Source organism: Lutra lutra, chromosome 1 (assembly GCF_902655055.1).
Source record: "Lutra lutra chromosome 1, mLutLut1.2, whole genome shotgun sequence".
NCBI classification, from domain to species: Eukaryota; Metazoa; Chordata; class Mammalia; order Carnivora; family Mustelidae; genus Lutra; species Lutra lutra.
The window spans coordinates 41699273-41720275 of record NC_062278.1 but is presented as its reverse complement, the minus strand read 5'-3'; the positions used below and the strand labels follow the sequence as shown (position 1 = coordinate 41720275).

The 21003-nt window shown below is 34.6% G+C and overlaps 1 protein-coding gene across 11 annotated transcripts in view; it reads right to left on the bottom strand.

Moving 5' to 3' along the window:
- Window positions 1–21003, bottom strand: part of CSNKA2IP (casein kinase 2 subunit alpha' interacting protein) — a 131969-nt gene that overhangs the window by 31227 nt on the left and 79739 nt on the right. For 8 of the 11 annotated variants that reach the window (XR_007125973.1, XM_047722390.1, XM_047722356.1 and 5 more), the window contains 2 exons: window positions 10963–11110; window positions 393–523 (listed from right to left, as the gene is read on the bottom strand). The gene's annotated coding sequence lies outside the window, so the exon portion shown is untranslated. The other 3 variants (XM_047722364.1, XM_047722403.1, XM_047722395.1) reach the window with 3 other exon arrangements.

The following is a 21003-nucleotide window of genomic DNA, read 5'->3' as shown; positions in this document are numbered from 1 at the left end:
GAGTATGATTGTATGTATGTGAGGTTATTTCCCTCCTTTCAAGTCACTGCTGTTTGTTTCTTGGGTTGCTCCTTTCCATTAGATTGGTTCTTCTAAAAATTGGAAAATTCTCTTATATTTAGTCTCCTCAATGGCTTTATTCTGTCCTTCTGAAATTCTTACAAGTCTAATATTGGAGCCTCTATATTCCTACCTCTTACCTCTATTCTCCTTTTCGATGTCTTTGTCCCTCCTCTTTATGCTGGTATATTTTCTCAAATTTATTCATTTCTCTTCTTGATAATATATTTTAGCCCTTCTATTGAATATGACTCTTCTGCAATATCTTTTTTTTTTTACTTAATTTTTAGGTGCACTATCTTGTTATAGGAGAGATATATATGTATACATACGTATCGCAGCCCTTTCTTGTTGGGACGTACAATATCCTCTTGAACTTCTCTTACAGGAATAGTTAGCTCTAGTTAGAAGGTTCAGTGCTGAGCAGGAAGGAGTCCTTCTAATTCTTTACTGCAAAATTAGTCTGGCATATAAAATAGAATATCAAGATGTCAAACTGCCACCTGTGGTATAAAAATTTTTAGAAAATGCACCTAGGAAGGAAGGAGTTTTTAGAGGCTTAATTAGAAGAATGTTGAGCTCTAAAGAGTTTGGTGAATTTAAAAACCTTCCGTAAAGACCTACTATAACATTACAAACTTTAGCCCAGCTGTCCCATCTGAAACCAAAAGGGAAAGAAACATTATCTTGTTCAGAGAACCAGCTATAGGGGTGCCTGGGTAACTCAGTTGTTAAGCATCTTCCTTTGGCTCAGGTCATGATCCCAGAGTCCTGGGATCGGCCCGCATTAGGCCCCCTGCTCAGCGGGAAGCCTGCTTCGCCCTCTCCCACTCCCCCTGCTTGTGTGCCATCTCTTGCTGTCTCTCTCTCCATCAAATAAATAAAATCTTTAAAAAAAAGGGGGGGGGGAGCCTGCCAGCTATTTAGCGAGAATGAATATCAAATAATTTTTTAGGTTTGCAAATTAGTTATCTGCCCAAGATTAAAGTTAGTGTAGGCCAAGTTACAGTAATAAAAAGTATAGCAGGAAATAATAGTAGGAAAGGGAAGAGCCAGTAAAATAGGAAAAGGAACCCTCACCTGGCATTTCCCAGGCGCTTCCTACTGGCTTCCTCAAACATGTCCTGCAGGGCACTGCCTGCTTAAGAAAGTAAATAACATCAAAATGAAGACCCACCTCTAAAGATGGAGCTTAGAGGCCCATCTCCCTGTCTCACTCACCAGGCTCATTGTAGAAATACACAGAAGCTAAGAGACATGAGGATAAGCAAAGTGCCGAAGCTCGTACTTTAAACTTTCTAGGTGATGACTATGTTTGAGGAACATATTTGGACAGAGTCTAGTACTGGTTATCAACCACTGGCCCATGGAAAAAAAGAATGCAAATAAAGAACCTACTGGAGACTGTTAAAAGAACTGTTACCAATGGAACCCCAAATCTAAAATACAGGGCCTATATTTGCAAACCTGTAACAGATGTTCTCACCCAAACGGAGTAGAGAGTACCACACTTAAAACTACAGAAGAGCTAATTATTTTATAAATTGCTTAAATGCATACAAATATTACAGAAGTCCCCCCTCACCGCGTTTTGCTTTCCACAGTTACCTTTGGTCAACCAGTCTAGGAGCAGATGATCCTCCTTCTGACACATCGCCGGAAGGTCAATAGCCTAATGTTATGTCACAATGCCTGTCTTAACATCATTCACCTCAACCCATTTCACTGAGTAGGCATTTATCATATCACATCCTCACAAAAAGAAGGGTGAGTACAACACAATAAGACATTTTGAGAGAGAGACCACATTTATGTAACTTTTACTATAGCATATTCTTATAATCGTGCTATTTTATTATTGTTGTTAATTCCTACTGTACCTAAGTTATAAATTAAATTTTATCATAGGTATGTATACATAGGAAAAACCATAGCATATATAGGGTTTGGTACTATCTGTAGTTTCAGGCATCTATTGAGGGTCTTGAAATGTATTTCCCCATAGATAAGGGGGGATGATGTTGTTAGACAATCATGTACCAGCTAATCTAGAAAAATAAATGCAGATAAGGAAATGGAAACAAGCTAGGAATTTCTAATCTAATCATTTTGTTTTAGAGATGAGGCTGCTAAGTCTCATTTGATTATGTTCTTTGCCAAATGTAATATAGCTCCTTGGTGGTATTACGCAGCCTTCAAAACTTGTCTGATTTCCAATGTGGTTTTATACTATACTATTTCCAATAAATCCGCCATCGATCCCTCTTTACCTATGTGGACTAGTGATGAACTAAGAATGACTTTGGGATCTTGTTACAGTGCAAAATCTGGTCCACAAAGTCTGAAGAAGGGTCTGAGAATCTGCATTTTTATCTAGCCCTCAGTTACTGTTGATGCTGTTGTCCCTGGACCACATATTAAGTAGCAATACTGTGGCATGTTCATTCTTCCTAGTACTTCCACAGACACTAGTACTTTTGACATAGACACAGAGAGTTGTTTTAACTCTGCCCACTAGAGCAACATTTAGTACATTTATGATATCTAACAAAAATACAGTGATCTTAACTCAAAAAAATGTATAAGCAAGTTTTTTTTTTTAAGATTTTATTTATTTATTTGACAGACAGAGATCACAAGCAGGCAGAGAGGCAGGCAGAGAGAGAGAGAGGAGGAAGCAGGCTCCCTGCGGAGCAGAGAGCCCGATGTGGGGCTCGATCCCAGGACCCTGGGATCATGACCTGAGCCGAAGGCAGAGGCTTTAACCCACTAAGCCACCCAGGCGCCCCGTATAAGCAAGTTTTAAAATATTCATGATTTTCTTGGTTCTGCATAAATACCAAGAAACATTTTAGTAATTCTTTTGTGTTTCTGTTTGTTTTATAGGAAAGAACTCTTTCACTTAAAAATAGGTGTCATGTGAAAACATTTAGAATGTTTATGAAACTTTAGCTCATTAATTCTTTGTTCCCTTGCAGCAACTAGCAAGTTGCCCACACACTGTGTGTCCAGAATAAATGAGTATTTAGTGAATGCATCACTTATTTCTCAAGATTTCGGCTTCTTTATGGAGTAAAATTGAGACACTAAATTTGTTTAAATATATGCTGGCTAATTGAACATAATAATAATTTAAAAACTGACTTTATTAAATAAATAAATAAATAGATAAATTTGCTTACCACCCTATTATAACATCATAACAAGGGGAATGAAAGTCTGAAGATTGGAGACATAGGTGGGAGTTCTACCAAGTAATCTTGTTGGAAAAGCAAACTCTTTGAGCATCTAAATAATAATCTGTAAAACAATAGTGATTTCAGTATCAAATGTCATAAGGAATATGTCAGTGTATTTTAAAAATTAAAGCGTTATACAAATGTTTATTACATTACTACTTCAACTTCCACTGTTACTACTACTACTGTTACTAGCATTACTGCTATTTTGTAGCAATTATGTAACTATGTCTGTCACCTAGACCACTTAAATAACATTATTATAAAAAGATATTTTTTACAGTCAAGTTTGTATATTATTATAAAAAGAACAAGAAAACTGCACTGAAGAAATAGAGTAGATTCAATTTATATTTAGGATAGGATAATGGTGATATAAATGAACAAATCTAATTCCAAAAATTAAAAATTAAAGATTCAAAATATAACATATCTATTTATTTTCATTACTTATTTAGGTTTGGAACCATCTTAACATTTGGAAAGAAGAGCGTATCTTGGTTTAGTTTTAACCCATCGTGATGCAAAAAAGAAAAAAGAAGCACTGATTAGTCAGAATATTAAATGCCATAGAGAGCTAATTACATTTGATTTAAACAGTATTTACAAAGTATTTTTGAAAACAAATAAACTTTGTCATGTATGTTTTAATACAGTCATTGCTAATCTGCAGAAAATATTATTTTTATTATGCTTATGTGGTATATAACTTTTCTTAGCTAGGATTCTGAAAATAACTAGAGTAACATATCTGAAATCAAATGTTAATGATGTGCCTCTCTGAATAAAGATTCTTATAAAAATTTTCTGCTGTCTCCTCAGAGTTATTCTAAAAAAATTAAAACTAACAACCATTTGCAACTTGACAATCGCATTTTTGTTTACCTCTTTTTTTTCTAAGATTTTTGATTTATTTATTGGACAGACACAGAGAGAGAGGGAACACAATTGGGGAGTGGGAGAGGGAGAAGCAGGCTTCCTGATAAGCAAGGAACCCAATGTGGGGCTCCATTCCAGGACCCCGGGATCATGACCTGAGCTAAAGGCAGACGCTTAATGATTGAGTCACCCAGGTGCCCTATGTCTTTTTAGGTATTCATTCTTTAAGCTGGAAACCTTTTCAAATCTCCAACTCTTACATAACTTGTTCCTTAAAAAGTTACATCATTACACTTAACTAAGTTTATGATAGAGGATTTTCACATGCAGAAAAAAAGTTTTGTTAAAGATTATGGCTGGAAATAAGTAATTCATGAAGGTATAACTGGTAAACTGGTAAGCATAACTTCTTCATACACTAAACACAGGAAGCCATGGTCCAATAATTGCATGTTCCTTAATTGAGAAGAGTTCAAATATAAATATCAACACTTGATGAGTGACTTTTAAAGACATAGGCATCTATCCATGTAAAGCCAATGGCAGAATTTTGCATACTTTGGGATAATGATATTAACTAAATGATGGAAGTTCTCCTAGTGATGTTCTGACATACCCTTATATTGTTATTCTTCAAAGCACTTATCATGGGGCACCTGGGTGGCTCAGAGGGTTAGGTCTCTGCCTTCAGCTCAGGTCATGATCTCAGGGTCCTGGGATTGAGTCCCACATCTGGCTCTTTGCTCAGGGGGAAGCCTGCTTCCCCCTCTCTCTCTGCCTGTCTCACTGCCTACTTGTGATCTCTCTCTCTGTCAAATAAATAAATAAAATATTTTAAAAAATAAAAATAAAAAAATAAAGCACTTATCACTAAAGTTAGAATTTTTAGTTTTGTTTTTTTTTTTTTAACTGTATCCCTGAAGTACAATGTCCTTTTTGAGTTGCCCTTAGATGTCTTCAGGAAGAGTAAAATATTAACTTTGTACAATATCATATTATATCAGGCAGGAAAGTCTTCTCCCTACCAGAAGACCTTAACTAGGGCTCACCATGGTTATTCCTATAGAATATGCCACATGAACACGTAGTCCAAAATGTTATAGCAATTTAGACAGAAAAAGATATTTCAGAGAATAACCTTCTTGTAAGGATTATGAACTCAGCAAACAGACATTCATTTAACTAAACATGAAGGTCAATCCATAGAAAAAAGTTAGGCCTGGAACTAACTTTGGAAGTAGGGACAAGTAAGAGCTGAAATTCTTTGCATAACAGATGAGTAAGAATTTAAAGGAAAAGGTAAACAAATATATCAGAATTGAAATGAGGACAGAAGAGCTATCACAATGGTGACAGTAGCCAGGCCCATGTACATTAGTAAAGTCAATAAGAAGTCCCCCATACTAAATAGCCAAAAGGATGTCAACAACAAAGATTCTAATATATGATTTTTAGTTTCCTTATTTGTTTTTTACTTGTTAATTATGTGTGTAATATTTTTCCCTGAGAAGGAATACAAATTCTCTGAAATAAAATTTTAATACATGCAAAATTCATTTTATAGTTAATTTGGCCAAGAGAATAGTGGATAGGCAGAATATAAGCAATAAAGTAAAAATTCCAAGATAGTAGCAAAAAACAAGAATTTAGTGGAGGTGGAAAATAAAAATGACAAAAAAAAAACCCTTAAAAATGTTCATAGGATGTTCCACAGGGAAATGAAAATTCCTCTTAAGTTTACGTGGAATATAAGTGGTATGCTCATCTAACTAAATTTTGAGTTCGACACTATTTCAAATTTTGAGAAATATAAAGTCCCTCCCAGAATTAACTTAACATTTTATTGTGACAGAGAAATGGGAATCCACAAAAATAAATCTCTCCAACCCTGTCTGTGCTATAAATAAATTAAAAAATAAATGGCATTCAGATTGCAAGGGAAATGGGAAAACTGTCTTTACACACCAAAGAAATCCTGGAATTCATAATTCATAATAAACCTAGTAAACTAATAAGTTTAGTGAGTATACAGGATATAAGATCGATATAAAAATCAACTGTATTTCCATATTATAGCAATGATCAGAAAATGAAATCAAGAAACAATTCATTAACAATAACATCATAAAAGAATAAAGCATGTAGAGATCAATTCAATAGGAAATGGGTAAAAATTGTACACTGAGAAGTATAAAGCATTGGAAGATACAAGACCAAAATAAATGAGGACACATTTTGGGATGCCTGGGTGGTTCAGTTGATTAAGCCACTGCCTTTGGCTCAGGTCAGGATCCTGGAGTCCCAGTCTCTCAGCTCAGCAGGGTGTCTGCTGCTTCCTCTGCTGCTTTCTCTGACTCTTCCCACTCCCGTGCACTCTCTCATTCTCTCTCTCTCAAATAAATCTTAAATTAAAAATAAATAAATAAAATCTTAAAAAAAAAAAAAAAGAACCTGCATCTAATTAAAAAAAAAAAATCAGGATGCATTTCATGTTCATGGATTGAAAGATTCAGTATCTATTCTCTTCAGGATGGCAATTCCCTCCAGTTGATCTATCAGTTCAATGCAGTCCCTATAAAAACCAACTTCTTTCTTATTTCCCACTGTAAATTTACAGTCAACATCTATAGAAAGAGATTCTCTCAGTGAAATCTGGGCTCCTTCTACAGCAACTAGAGTTGACTTTGCTGCCTCCTCTCCTCAAAGATTATTCTAACAAAAATATTCTCACTTAATATGTCCAGAGTATAAGGAGTCAAATGGACATATAAAACTATTTTATTACTATTATTTCTTACAACTGAGAAAACATGAATACTCTAGAATAACACGTCTACTACACAAGCTTATGCATGCCTCATGCACTATGATTTCGGAAGACAAGACAGTCTTCCCAGCACTGAGTTGCCTATTATAATCTACAATTATAATCTACAATAATAATACAATTATAATCTACAATTAATAGTATCACCATGACTAGTCAGATAATAGTACAGTTTAAAGTTATTCAGGAGGATGGGGCGCCTGGGTGGCTCAGTGGGTTAAGCCGCTGCCTTCGGCTCAGGTCATGATCCCAGGTCCTGGGTTCAAGCCCCACATCGGGCTTTCTGCTCAGCAGGGAGCCTGCTTCCTCCTCTCTCTCTGCCTGCCTCTCTGCCTACTTGTGATTTCTCTCTGTCAAATAAATAAATAAAATCTTTAAAAAAAAATAAATAAAGTTATTCAGGAGGAAGATTGAGGAACAAAGATAGGGAGGAAGCAGGGGTAGTAGGGGAAAAAAAAAAAAAAGAAGAGAGAAAAATTTAAAACAATCAATTGCAGCTTCACCAAGAAGCTAGTAAGGGTAAAACTCACTTAAGAGATATATCCCATTAAGAGGCTAATTGTGGACACTACCTTCTGCATTCTGGGGAAAAAGTTCACCCTCTATGTAAGTAAACTTTTCTATGAGTGGCATATAAAACATAATGTCTTTAGGGCACAGCAACAAAGAGGGCCAGGTACAAGAAAGCACTGAAACTTGGTCAGGTTTTCTTCATATCATAGGCGCCTAAGATCCCTTACCTATAAAATGGGATTCTCCTCTGCTGTAAGGACCTACTCTGCTGCAGGGTCCATTTTATCTCCTCCTTGCTGCCGAATGTGGTTCCCTGATCTGCCACAAAACTTCTGAAGTCTGTGCCATGAGATAAAAGAATCTTCTAATTTCCTGAAACCTAAATATTCCTGTATTACAACTTGTGAAGAGGCCAAATCAGCAAGAAGGAGACAGAGGGTACCTGTCAATCTCTCTTTCTCCTGATCTTTAACACAGAGAGGGACTTTCTATAACCTGTCTATATCAACATCAATCATGTTTGTATTTTCTGTGAATATCATACTATCTACTGCATGGGGACAATGAATGGAAAAGTAAATATCTGAAGGTGTTCATCAATCTATCAATGTATCGATAGCTTTGTTGGGATTGCTCAGCCTGGAGCACAAAACCAAAAATCTAAATATAACACATAAAAAACCCTAAAAACTTTTTTTTTTTAAGAAGCTGTGAGAGGCACCCCTGCATGTATTCAATGTTAGAGAATATCACAGATACTCCTCAAGGCTCTTTACGTGTTGGAAGGATGAGAGGCTAAATGGATTATCTCAAAATAAAATTTCCTTGTTTAATAGATATATTTTTTTAAGAAAAGTAAAACATTAGTGTGAAATCTCATTTTTATTTCCAATGCAAGAATCAAGACAGAAAATATGATCGTAAAAGGAAAATATTATAAGAAATAAGTCTATGCCAATGTTTTTTAAAGGTGATAGCATTTATTTCTATAAAAGAGAAACATAAGGAGGTGAGATAAGGAGCCCCTGCTCACCATCACTTCTTGTAACTTGTTAAAGCATTGCATTTTGCATTTTGTTCTCATTAGAAGAATGAAAATAAACACATATCATCTGAGAATTTTCCAAATTAATAAGACTGTTGTCAGAAAAGGTGAGAATATAGTCAGAGTTTCCTCCTTTTATCTGATATAATTTTGTAATAAACTACAGAATATCCTAAAACAGAAAACTAAGATATTACCCACAATTATTTTAGACCATTAGTATTAGACCTGAGTTTAATTATCCAATTTCTGGGATTCTTCTATGGTTGATATATTGAAGATTAAAGAGAAAATTGCTTTCTAAATGTTTGAGTTTGTCTAACCAGTAATTATTAAGTACTTACTTGAGTATAAGGCAATAAGTGCTAGACGCAAATAATAAGCAGTAAACCAGACAGACATGATCCCCTGCCGTCATAGAGTTTATGCTCTAAACTGATTAATTGGTTCTACTATTCAGAACTAAATCCAAATACATACATTTCTGTCCTAATGGTGCAAAGATAGATGGGACTTGAGTTGTATTATTTTTTATTGTTTTGTTGTTTTCAAATTTACTTTAAATGGACGTAAGTCATTACAAATGCTACTTATAGAAAAAAGACCTTATTAAAGCTGTTTGTCAAAGCTTGTACAGATGATCCCTGACTTAATGGTTCGACTTAAAATTGCTGACTTTACAATGGTGCAAAAGTGATATGCATTCAGGAGAATATACTGAATATACTTCCAATTTTGAATTTTGGGTCTTTCCCTATGCTAGTGATATGCAATAAGAAATTCTCTCAGCGATGCGGGGTCAGGACCAGCAGCAGCTACAGCTCTCAGTCAGCCACACAATCACAAGGGTGAACAGCTGACATACTTACGCCCACTCTGTATCCAGACAACCATTGGGTTTTTCACTTTCAGTACAGTGCTCAATAAGTTACAAGAGATATCCAACACTTTTTATAAAATAGGCTTATGTTAATGATTTTGCCCAAATGTAGTCTCCTTAAGACGTCCTGAGCACACTAAAGCAGGCTAGACTGAGCTCAATAAGTTAGGTATATTAAATTCATTTTCAACTTAGAGTATTTTCACCTTACAAAGGGTTTATTGATACACAACGTCATCATAAGTTGGAAAAGATATTTAATTTGAAAGGAACATAGGTCAGAAATGCTAACTTTTCAAATGTGTACTGGAAAGACCCTGCAGGAGATTATTAGCCTCCTCGGATGCCTTTCTTTCCTGCATTCATTCAACAATGAGGGAAAAAGAAAATAAAGTACAATAATAGACCAAATAATTGCCGTGTCTTAGATATGCAAAAAAATAAAAAATTAAAAATAAATAAATAAATAAAATCTAAAAATTTTCTGCAATAGATTAACAATTGTTTTTTGGGGAAAAATATTTACATTGTTCTTTCTAACATAGTGGTTAAGCTAATAATATTTTTAGATGTTTAAATTCTAGGGCTGTATTAATGTTTTGGTTGTGGTTTGGTTTTAATTAGTTCTATTTTGTTTTGTTTTTGTAGGATGGCTATTAGGTCTTGAATGTGGAAAAATATTTTTCTTCCTTAGTTAAAAAAAAAATCTCACTAAAGCCATAAAAGAAAGGGCAATTGGGGCACTTGGTTGGCTCAGTCAGTTGAGTGTCTGATTCTTGATTTTGGCTCAGGTCCTGGTCTCAGGGTCACAAGACTGAGCCCTACATCAAGCTCCATGCTCAGCATGGAGTCTGTTGGGAGTTTCTCTCTCTCTCTCTCTCTCTCTCTCTCCTTCCCCCACTCTCTCCCTCTGCCCCTCCTCCCCACTCTCTCCCTGCCTTCCTTCTCAAAATAAATAAAATCTAAAAAAATTGGCTTGGTGTTTGTTTGTTAATTTTAGAGAAAGATAACCATCCAAAACATTCATGTTTCAATTTAAGAAAAAAAAATTTAAAGATATTTCAATTGGACAAATAAAGATACACAAAAAGTAAAAAGGAGGGGAAAAAGATGACACAAGAAAAGGGAAATAAAAGTAAAATAAAATAGACTAACATAGAGGAAGATAGAGAGAAAAATGAGTGTTCTGTCCTTCAAAGAACCCATGTTGCCAAATATGCAGATACAAATAGACATAAAGTTCCTTATAAATATGTCCAAAACTAACCCATGGAGAGCCATGTGGAATAGACAAACATACATACATAGACACATACTCAAACATACAAAGAGATATTAAGAAAAATACTCTAAAAACTAATACAGAGGCACATATGCTGTCAGGTACAAAGAGAGACAGACTATTTTGCTAATTGAAGAATTAAACAGCTCCTGAATTCTTACTGTGATGCTATTATATCTATGTTTTAACTTCTGCTGAAATAATTATTACGTTTTTTTCTAAGAAAAATATACAGACCCTTTAAATAAAACTGTTTCTAGGATGGTTTCTGTTAAAAGTTGTCCTCATAAGCAAGCTTACAACACTGCTAGGGGCAAATCCAGATGGCTTTTTGGAGTCATATACGTTGGTGGAGTTTTCTTGACAGGAGGAAAGTGCTGTGTCTCTGTAAAAAAAAAAATAATAATTTTGAAGCACTGAAAATATGAAATAAAATCATAAAAACTAAAGAGAAGCTTTAATTGTAGCAGGACAACTGTTGCTTATATGGAAGCAGTGCTGCCTTGTGGAATGAGGATACTAGACAGACTTACAGCAAGGCTCCCTCCGTACATATAATCTTCAGGCTGAAAGAAGGAACCAGGACATGGCCACAGTGACTTTGAGTACAATCACAAAAACGGTTTTTTTCTCTTTAAGGATATAAGTTATGGAAAAATAAAAACAGTATACAAACTGATCTAATACTCAGGAAGAAAGTGAAAAAAGGAGGTAAGGCATCTCTCTTCTCAGACAAGAGTGGGGAGAAAAGGACACAATGAATAAGAGAAGTTCCAAATGTACCCTGTACAAATTTCCCCTGCATATGTTCTCTTTAAATATATTTCCTTATGTTTAAATTTTAGTTTTAATAACAATTTTTATTTAAAACAACCATATTTTTTGGATCTGAATTTTTGTGTCAGATGTTTCATTTATGACTTTTATGCTCTCCCCCACTCCTATTACATGAGACGGATCCCATATAAACCACTAAGAGATCATTTCAGATTGGAGCAAACAAATATTTCTTACACTGGCCCCTACCTAGTCATGTTGTATTCTTCTTAACTCATCCTCTCCTATCTGTCATATACTCACATGTCATAACCCAAGTAACATAGTTTTCTATACAGAATCCTTAGTCTGGGCACTGAATGCAACTTAAATATTCATCTGGCTTCTCTAGAATTTTCTACTTCACTCTCCCTCTAAAGTATCTTACATAAGCTCATAAAAGAATCTACTCATGATTAAACTTTTTTTTGGCTATAGAATTTTATAGATATTTATCCTCATTTTTTCATAATAATGAAAATAGAGTTTATTATTATATATACTATAATCAGTGAACATTTAACTTTTATCTCATTTCAAATGTTTTTTCCAAAGAAATGCCTAGTGCTTAAACTTTTGTGCAGAAGTAGTACATAGTTTGAATGTCACAGAACAAACAAACACAGAACACAGAGTAATTAGTCATGGCTGCCTCAAAAGCAACACTGAAGGAGACTATGATGCTTTGTGTAGGCTAATTGGTAATCGAGGACAATTAAATATGCCTACCTGGGAGAATGGCAGAGTGGCAGCACTAGCAAGGCAGATCAGCCATTCAGTCTTATTCAAAAGTGATAGCCAGGCATAAGATAAATCAGTATAGTATTAAGCTAACCATCTACTGACCAACAACCATATTTTTTGGATCTGAATAAACCATCACAACTAGCTACAGACAGTGAGATATAGCTCCACAAAAGTGCCTAATTCAAGTGTGGAAGCCGCCAAGTATAAGTTTTATGTTTATGATGCTCCCAATTAGACTAGTTGTTCTAATTCCTAGCTACACATTAACATCACCTAGGAAGATATATAAAATACCAATGTCCAAGCCCCAAACAAATAAAACAAGAATTTTTCTGGGGAGGGCCTGGGAATGATCAGTATTTTTTAAAAATCTTTCCAGGTGTTTCTGATGCACTGTGAGTGTAAGTGATAAATGCATGGGGTTTTTTGGGATTTTTTTTCCCCCTCTGCCTTGATTTTGCATAATGGCTATAAAGCCTTCTGGATCTCAGAACATCTTTTCAACTGCTTTAAAAGGAACATCAAACAAGACATGACAGTAAAAGCAAAAGATTTTTTGTTGATGTTTGTTTTATTAAAGGGATTTATAAAAGTTCTCCTTGCCATTAACTTTTCTCCATATTCAAGAAAAGAAAGTTTAAAGTACAAAGAAACAATAACAATGAAACAAATACCTAATTTCAAATAATATTAATCTTAGAATTCTACTTTTCTTTCCCCTCACCTTTCCTCATTGTAACAAGTAAATACGAGCTGTAACTACAGCTGATTTTAATGAGTAAAATCTGATTTTATTACACACTAAATGTTGCTGAAAACCAGAGGATAAAGGTACACAAATGGGCACATGCGTGCACAAGGTCACATGCGTGTGCGCACACACACACACAGACCTTTAGCTTCAGTAGACATTTGGAAGTTGTCAGCAGTAGCATAATGACAGTCCTAATTATTAAAATTACTCTCGTGTTGTGAGTGCTTTAGAATAAGATCGCAACAGGCATGCAATATGTTAACGAGACCAAGGTGTTTCTCCTTTTAAAATGAAATTCTTAGGACTCTTCCACTGGCTTTCATCAAAACACCTCTCGTCATCCCGGTGACATGTACCCTCTCACACATTCCAAAGGAATTACCAGTGAATTCTGATTTCACAAGAATTCTAATGCCCTAAAAATATATATATATTTTATTATTCAGTTTGGTCAAGAGACTTCCTTACAAATGCATCTACAAAACCTACTATTATCACAATTTCTCACATTTTTAAGTATATAATCACATTTTTACCAATTCCCAAATTCTTTACAGTATCACAAAGATGCTATGATAAAATATTATAAATTTTAATACTTTATACATATTTTCTTTTAGGTCTCAAAAAGGGCTAGTCCTTGATCTTTAAGGGAGAATTTCATATCCTCCATTATAATACGGATGTGTAAATAATTTTTTTAAGCACTACAAGTAAAAATACCATAGGGTCTAACACAGGCTTTTGTGGATTATAGGAGATGTCTAACATCCAAGAGCTACAGTGTGGAAAAAAAATAGGTCTTTTTTATGTTGCTTCAGGGAGAACCAGGACCGATGGGCAGCAGTTATATGGAAGCAAATTTGAGATCAGTATAAAAAAGAATGAATGATCAGATCTGAGTGAAAAATGCTCCATCTTTTGTAGCATGCCTATTATACTTATAGTTGGCTCTTGGTGTCCAATGTGGGAATTCTCCATTTTTTAAAAATAATAGAGCTACAAATGGGAGATGCTACAAGGCTGATAATTCTCAACTTGCTCCTATTCCACGGAGGGAGTATCAGACATCCCTTCTCAGAAACAACCAAGCACGAGCCCAAGCAAAAGCACTCTTGTTTCTCTGTGCAATAGACTGTCTTCTGAACCAGGCCAGGAGAGGTAATTAAATATTTGGGTTTTTAAATGCCTGCCCTTCCAGCTCCCAGGCAACCTTCTGTTGGGGCCAGATAACCAAAAATAAAGTACATGCTCAAATCTTTATCTCAGAGCACAGAGGCAGTAAGAAAGCAAACATTAAATACCAACAAATGGAGCTATTTATTGTGTAAATAAACTAAATTGCCTCCCTGTTTTTCTGTCATCACATTTTCCCTGTGCTTCAATCAGTGAAGTATGTAAATGAAGGTCAGGTCTTTTTTAGTTTAAAAAAAATATTCTATAATCTGTGCCTAGTAATCTTAAATAATGTCACTTAGTTTTGATCCTGTTTGCAAGAAAAAATGTTTGTTTGCAATAAAGGACATTGAATAATTTATGTACTATTTAATAATGCAGTAAACTGGGGAGAATTCAGAAAGACGTTTGTGGTGCTCTACATTATTTTCATGCTGTATTATTCCATATGAGCCCATATACTAAAAACTGTTAGCATGGGCAATTAAAAAGGAGAAATCCTACCTAATTTGCAAATATAGCAAAAAAAAAAAAGCTGCTTTTACTTTGAATGATAACATTATGGCTTTTTAATCAAGTAATTTGAATTGCCAAGAACTTTTCTTGATAAGTAAATAAATGGATTAGATTTACGGTTATGTTGTCTTAAATTAACCATTGTTCCCTCTATACCCAGAACCTGCCTAAATGACTAAATGTGTGAAGGGTGATAAATGTGTAGGATTCAGTGATATGGTACAGCAAGTGTCTCAGGAGAAGAGAAGTATAATAATTTCCATACAGTCTCAAAGCTGTAACAATGCATTACTGATCTCTGTCTCTTAATTTTAATGCTATCTTGATTTGGTTATCTGAGGTTTGAGAATGCTATTGGGTCTCCTTATCTCAGCACTGTGCTGAACCCAAGCTTTGAGTCTACAGGGAACAATCTGATTCACTAGGAAGATGTAAAAGCTATAAACAAAGTACAAATTCAAGTGGCATTTTCTTGAATCCCTCTGAGTTCCATTCCTCTGTAGCTGGCTCAAGTCTCTGTCACCCTATTTCATCCAAGCCTTCTGGAGAGCAAGACTAACCTTGGTTTTTGTGTTTCTGAATTTTGGCACAGATTCACTTTTAGGCATCTCAGTGGAACTTAAGGTCTAATGGGAAAATGTTACACTCCTAGGTTATCATACCTACCAAGGAGGTTCACTTCAGGCTATAAGATAAAAGAAACATTATACTTCCAGGATCCGGAGTTAGGGCTTGTAAAGCAAGCTGTATGTATGAGTATGTCTTGAAGTCAGATGAACTTTGCAAGGAACCATGTCCAGAACACTTCACTGGTCTATGAAGATTAGGTGAGACTATGCATGTCAACTGAATAGCCAAAAGTTTAGAGCAGTGGAGGATGGACATATGCTGGTTCCTTGCTACCTTTCCCACTCCTTACCCACTTTCATTATTTCATTTAAAAGATCACACTACTCTTATTTAGGTACTATTATTCTGTTTACAAATAGGAAAAGGAAAATTCAGAAATGTTAATAAAATTTCCCCAAATTATACCATGATGGACATGAGAATCAGTCTTTACCCAAATCAATCTGATTCCATCACACCACTATATTTCTAATAAAATATGACACCATCCTGATTGTGTTTACTCTGTAGAGTACTTCAAAAGACTAGGAAGTCTTTTGACTTTAGCATGATGCTAAATTCCTTACTCTACTGGTTTCTTGAGCTCATCTTCCTTATCAATTTTATCTTTTTAATCTAGACAGGGAATTAGAAACCATATTCCATTTTCAAAGAAGATGATTATAATGTTGCTAGGTTTTTTTTTACATCAGTAAATGAAATGACTGTGAAAAATTTAGAGAAGAAGAGAAAAAAATGAACACTATCCATAATTCTACCATTAAGTAATTGCTGTTATATGGCCTTTTATGCTTTTACATGGTCATGAATTTTTTAATAAAAACAAGATCATACTAAACACTTTTTTGGAAGGTACATGTGACTTTTTCTTTTTTATTAAGATTTCATTTGTTTAGAGAGAGAGAGGGAGAGAGCGCTGAGGAGCAGAGGGAGAGAGAGAATGTCAAGCAGACTCCATGTTGAGCACAGAGCCCAACACAGGGCTCAATCTCATGACCCTGAGACCATGACCTGAGCCAAAATCAAGAGTCAGACGCTCAACCAAGTGAGGCACTCAGGCGTCCCACATGACTTTTTCTTTTAAAAACGTAACTAAAAATCTTTGAACACAATTTCAATACATTCATTGTTTTTAGTTGTATAGAAATTACAAAATTTATTTACATAATTCCCTAATTGGATTTCTGTGGTGGTCATTTCTATTTGAATATGGTATTAACTGCTGTTTACTATGTGTTTATCATCTTGTTTAATCCTCTTAATTTTAGTTATTTCACTGAATATTTGCAACTTCATCCAGAGGCAGGCATTGAAAATACTTTCTATTCTAAATATCAGGAAACAGAATCCAGAATCTATAACACTCTGTCTTTAAAAAATCCTGCTTTAAAAATCTTTGTAGCTATTTTATGGATAATTCAGATTTTCTTAGGCTATGTTACTCAAAACAAAATTACAAATAGTTTTCTCAAAACACTGTACTTTTACCAGCAGATTTACCTGTAGCTTTGGACTGTCTTGTTATTTATAATTTTAAAATATTTTAGTAAATGAGAGACAAAATTTCTGCCTTGATATTATATTTAGATTCCTGCCTTTGATTATCAGTGATAAATACTTCATAAGTCTACTGGCTATTTGTCTTTATTCCTCTGTTGATAACCCATTTATGTTAAACATTTTACTTCTAAAAAGGTTATTTTTTCTTATTGATCTTAAAATTTTCCTACAAATTAGTTTTATTAGCCATCTGTCATATACGTTGTAAATACCTGTCACTCCTATGTGGGGGTCTTAGAATTATCAATTACATTTCTTATCCCTAATGTGACACATATATAAAAAATGTTTATGTATCAATATTTATTTTGAAAAATGTTAAATCCACTGAGAGTTTAAAAAATTTTTTGAAAAAAAATTTTTTTTGAAAACACAATAAAATCTTTAAAAAAATTTTTTTTGAAAACACAGAAAAATCTCAATGATTTACCAGCTGTTAACATTATGCTATACCTACTTTCTATCTTCATCACTTTCTCTCTCTCTCTCTACATGTACACGCATGCGTGCACACACAAACACACACACCTTTTATCAAACTTTCCAAAGTAGGTTGCAGACATCATTAAATTTCACCCCTAAATACTTTGGCATGCATCTCCCAAAAACTGAACATTATATCCTATGAAACCACAACAACATTACCACACCAAAAAAGTTAACATTAGTATTATCCATACCCATACACAAACACTCTCAATTATCTTAAAATACGTTTTCAAAATCCAGTGGCTCATAACATTGACTGTTATGTCCCTTTAGTTCCCTCAATATACAAGATATCTTGTAGATATCTACAAGAGCTATATGCTCCTTCCTTGGTCATTTGTGATACTAACTACTCAAATAGTCCAGGTGAGTCAATCTGTAGAACAACCCACTTTCTAGATGTATCTGTTTTCCCATCATGAAGTTTAGATCAAACATATCTGACAAGAGCATATCTAGATTAGGCATATTTCCCAATGTATTAGGTCATTAATCAGCGTCTGCTAAATTAAAGTAAATTAAAGTCACACAAGGCAAATTAAGATTAATACACTATCATCTTTATTACCCAAAAGATTCTCCAGGAGACTAGATTAGGAAATATATACCTGAAAGTTTTTAAGAAAAAAGATCTTAAAGGTTCTCATCACAAAAAAGAAATAACTAACTATTCAACATGATGGAGGTGTTAACACTACCATGGTAATCATATTGTAATATATAAGTGTATCAAATCAACATGTACACCTTAAACACAATGTTATATGTTGACTGTATCACAATAAAAATGTTAATTCAAAGTAAAGTTTATTTTTTAAAAAGTATAGCTTAGACCAAAAGCCAAAATAGGGATACCTACTTCTCTACCCATTGAAAAGTACCAATTTAATCCACCCATTCTAGGTGGCTAAAAAATGACAAACCATGTACCCCAATTCCCACTCTCAGGCATATAGATTTCATAAATTTACAACTGAAAAAGCAGATTTGCATACTGAAATTGTGCAGGCATACTTAAATATTTTCCAATACTAAAGCTTAGCACAAAACAGAAATAAAGACAATATGTTTCCCTAAGGAGAGAAAGATAAAGACCTTGTCATAAGATAAGCAAGTATCCTTGATCCAATCATCAACATAAGGTGAGCCCTTCCTCTAGGAGAAAAATAAATGTCCAGAAGGATAATCTGAATGCCACCCAACTCTAGGGGATGAGCAAGAGAACTTCCCCCCTAGAGAAGGTAAAAAGAACTGATTCCACAACATACTAACTGCTGCTCTTTAATTTTATTCACAGTGGGATTCTTAAAAGAAATACACAGAGAAATTCACAGCTTACTCATTCTATATAGTCAAAGTGATCAATACATTATTTATTATTTCTTCCCTTTTCTTAATTCTGATAAAACAATTATTCTTCCAAAGATAAAATGAATATTTATCATCTAATTGTTAACGATTAATTTTTTCATACCAAACTCTTTATTTCAAGTTTATTTTTATATGCAGGACAGATTATACTACCTTTTCTCTTGGGATATTTATTCTTCTAACAGTGTTGTCAAATAGACGTATATGCAAGCCACACATATAAGTTCAAACCTTCTAATCACCACATTAAAAAGTTAAAGAGAAACATGTGAAAATGATTTTAACAATGAAGCAGCAGAAAAGGAAATCAAGAAATTGATCCCATTTGCAACTGCATCCAATACAATAAGATACATAGGAATACACCTAACACCTAACTAAGAAGTAAAAGATCTGTACTCTGAAAACTATAGAACACTTATGAAAGAAACTGAAGAGGACACAAAGAAATGGAAAAACATTCCATGTTCATGGAGGGGAATAACAGACATTGCTAAAATGTCAAAGCTACCTGGAGCACCTGCGTGGCTCAGTAGGTTAAGCCTCTAAGGCTTGATTTCAGCTCAGGTCAAGATCTTAGGCTGGTGAGAGTGAGTCCCAAGTCAGGCTCCATGCTCAGTGGGGAGTCTGCTTCTCTTCTTCTCCCTCTCCCTCTGCCCCTCCCCCTATCCTGCTCTCTCACTCCCACTCTCTCTCTCTTTCTTTCTCTCTAATAAATAAATAAGCCTTTTTTAAAAAGTCTATTCTACCCAAAGCAATTCACACGATTAATGCAAGCCCTATCAAAATACCACCAGGATTTTTCACAGAGCTAGAACAAACAATCCTAAAATTTGTATGAAACCATAAGAGACTCCAAATAGCCAAAGAAATTCCAAAGAAGAAAAACAAAACTAGAGGTATCACGATTCCGGATTTCAAGCTGTACAAAGCTCTAATCATTAAGACAACATAGTACTAGCACAAAAACAGACACAAAAATCAATGAAACAGAATACAGAACCCAGAAATAGACCCACAACTATATGGTCAACTAATCTTCAACAAAGCAGGAAAGAATATCTAATAGAAAAAAGATAGTCTCTTCAACAAGGGAAAACTGGACAGCAACATGCAGAAGAGTGAAACTGGACCACTTTTTTATACCGTACACAAAAATAAATTCAAAATGGATGAAAGACCTAAACATGAGATAGGAAACCATCAAAATCCTAGAGGACAACACAGGTAGAAACCTCTTTGACCTCGGCCATCGAACTTCTTACAAAACACATCACCAAAGGCAAGGGAAACAAAAGCAAAAATAAATTTCTTCAAGATAAAAAGCTTCTGCACAGAGAAGGAAGCAATCAACAGAATTAAAAGACAGCCTATGGAATGGGAAAAGATACTTGCAAATGGTATATCTGATAAAGGCTTAGTATCCAAAAACCTATAAAGACCTTATCAAACTCAACACCCAAAAAACAAATAATCCAGTTAAGAAATGGGCAGAAGACATGAATTGACACTTTTCCAAAGAAGACATCTAGATGACTAATAGACACATAAGAGAGGGTCAACATCATTCATCAACAGGGAAATACAAATCAAAACCACAATGAGATATCACCTCACATCGGTCAGAATACCTAAAATTAACAACACAAGAAACAAAAGGGGTTGGTCAGAATGTGGAGAAAGGGGAAAACTCTTGCACTGTTAGTGGGAATGCAAACTGGTGCAGTCACTCTGAAGAACAGTATGGAGGTGCCTCAAAAATTAAAAACAAAACTACCCTACCATCCAGCAATTGCACTACTAAATATTTACCTACCTAAAGGATACAAAAGTACAGATTTGAAGGGGTACGTGCACCGTGATATTTATCACAACAATATCAACAATAGTTAAACTGTGGAAAGAGCCCAAATGTCCATCTACTGGTGAATGGATAAAGAAGATGCAGTATATATATGCACTGGAATATTACTTAGCCATCAAAAAATGAAATCTTGTCATTTGCAATAATGTGGATGGAGTTAAAGTATATCATGCTAAGTGAAATAAGTCAGAGAAAGACAAATACCACACGATCTCACTCATATGTGGAATTTAAGAAAGAAAACAGATGAGCATATGGAAAGGGAGAAAAAAAAAGGAGAGAAGGAAACAAACAATAAGAGACTCTTAACAAAAGAGAAGGTGCGTGGGGAACGGGCTAGATATGTGATGGGTAT